The sequence below is a fragment of the Pygoscelis adeliae genome, unplaced genomic scaffold (genome assembly GCF_000699105.1).
Source record: "Pygoscelis adeliae isolate BGI_AS28 unplaced genomic scaffold, ASM69910v1 Scaffold84, whole genome shotgun sequence".
In the NCBI taxonomy this organism is placed as follows: domain Eukaryota; kingdom Metazoa; phylum Chordata; class Aves; order Sphenisciformes; family Spheniscidae; genus Pygoscelis; species Pygoscelis adeliae.
In genome coordinates this window covers 4,014,740-4,017,079 of record NW_008824754.1, presented here as the reverse complement: position 1 = coordinate 4,017,079, position 2,340 = coordinate 4,014,740, and the positions used below count along the sequence as shown (strand labels likewise).

General features: G+C 41.8%; 1 protein-coding gene across 1 annotated transcript in view; it reads right to left on the bottom strand.

The window, feature by feature from the left end:
* Positions 1-2,340, bottom strand: part of TENM4 (teneurin transmembrane protein 4) — a 619,397-nt gene that overhangs the window by 520,231 nt on the left and 96,826 nt on the right. The window lies entirely within an intron of this gene.

The window sequence follows — 2,340 nt, the reverse complement described above, 5'->3', positions numbered from 1 at the left end:
TCTTTCCCTCTTGCCCTATCTGCAATAGGAAGATAAGAGGCAGGTGGAAAGGTCTTGCATCCTTATTATATGCAAAGAGTAAAGGTATTTGTACAGGGCTGGGTGCATTTTTAAGGACCAGCTTAAAATACATAATTGCTTTATCTGCTGATACACTGAGGACTGTGCTATCTAGGCCACACAGGTGGGGGAAAACAGTGCTCAGAAAACTGCTTAAAAGATCTATTTTACAAGCTCCACAGTGAGCCTTCTCACTGTGGAAACTTCCTTAACTATTTCTAATGGCATGAAACTTCAAATCACTCCTATCAGCTGAAGGCCACCAAAGTAAATGGAAGTTGACACAGCAGAAGATTGTGGCTCAGAGAATTCTTTGCCACAAACACCCTTCAACCCAAGTTTGTGGATGTTTTACTAAAATATGGTGACCTGGGACTCATGCAGCAGGCATGGATTTGGAGAGGCAGAAGAAAACTTTTCAAGGAGCGTCTCACACAGCCGTAGTAGTTGGAGCCACCAAAAATGGCACAGATCCAGATACGGAGAGGACAACACAGTGTGCAATTGTTTTCAGAGCAGTGGCCAAGAGAAGACCAGTCTGTCTACCTAGATCCAACTTCAGTAAAATCTGAGGAGAAAATACAATATAGGAATCCTACTTCTGTGAGGGTTAAAGAGCCTGAAATTGCTATTCTGGCTCAATACAGAGTTACCTGTGAGGACAGGATAGATATAATGGATATTATGGAGCCTTCTTCTCAAACCTCAGGCATGATACACACACTGTTGATTTCCTACCTGCCATCCTGCCTTCTTGTAGTACAGAAACAAGGAGACAAGTAGAAAAAATTGCTTCCCCCACTCATGTCACAGGTTGGAAAAGCAAGCAAGGGTAAAGGAATGGGATGTAGTGGAGATGAGAAAGGTGGGAGCGGATGGCAGGAGAATCCCCAATATCCCAATCCCAGTATGTCAGTGTTGTACGTATGGCCTATCTGTTGGCTGGCAGTCTGGCATCGGGTTGAAGCAAATCACAGTGCACTTTGAGTAGGAAAATTCAAGAATGGGAGAAGCCACTTGGACCATATCTTGACCCCTCAGGCAGTTTGGATTTGGCTATGGTGTCCGTCATGCTGTTATGAGCAACCTGAGTCGAGGACCCAGAAGGATTGACCTCCTCCTTCAGGCAGGGATATTCTGAAGTGGCTGATAACAGTTCACTACTGTTCACGTATAGCAACTGCAGTGGCATTACATATGAATGGAACTTACAAGGATAGAAAAGCCTCCAGCCAGGAATCTCATACCACTTCTTTGCATGGGGATATCTAGTGCAGAACAGGCAGTGCTAAATCCCCACTATAAAAGTGATGACATGGAGAAAGGAAATTTCAGCTAATGTTTAGCTGAAGCTAAATGTAGGTGTCAGCAAATTCAGCTGACTTCTCCTCACACTGTTTCCAAGAGCTCTCAGAGAAAGTGGACTTGTCCTTCCCTCTGAGAAGCAGATAAACGGAAAAACTCCTTGTCCCACTAAGACATCTGTAGCTATAGAGATGCCTTTGGATAATGACAAAGATGCGCTTTCCAGATTTTTCTTTGAACTTTCTTCTTTCATGGCCTCCTTTTCTAGAATCACAAAATAATTCAGGTTTGACCAGGACCTCTGAAGATCTGTAGTCAAACCTCCATCTCAAAAGCAGGTCCAGTTATATTAGGTGGTTTAAAAACTTGTCCCACTATTTGAAAGTCATGAGGGATGGAGATTACCCAACTTCCCTGGACAACCTATTCAAACATCTCATCACCTTCATGTGGAAAATGTTCAACAAAATTTGTTTGGCAGTTTTTATTTTTTAACCACTTTGCACCCATTATACAATTTATTCTCTCATAGACTGGCAATGACTTCAAACCTGAAGCTACCACAGTGGCAGCCTTATTAATTCCATTACAAATATTCAATTTCTAAAGACATTTTTGATTTCTAGGAGAGCTCTATGTCTCACTCCACATAATGTCTTTATCCCAACAGGTTTATATCTGAGGAAAAGAATTACTGTGCACATCAGCAAATATGTTTTTTCTTGTCCCACCTTTAAAAACAGAATCAGCTTTATTTGCCAGTTTTGTGGCATTCTATGCGTTTCCCAAATCCTTCTGATATATTATCATGCAGCAATGCCAACCATGCACTGTAGAAATGATCCATGTCTAATGAAAAAGGTAGTGTACTTTAAGATTTTCAACTAAAGGACAGGGTGCTGGAAATTACTTTATATAGTAGAGGCTGCAAGGGTCCGAATATATCACCTATTCCCATCCTGGGTCCATTTTCTG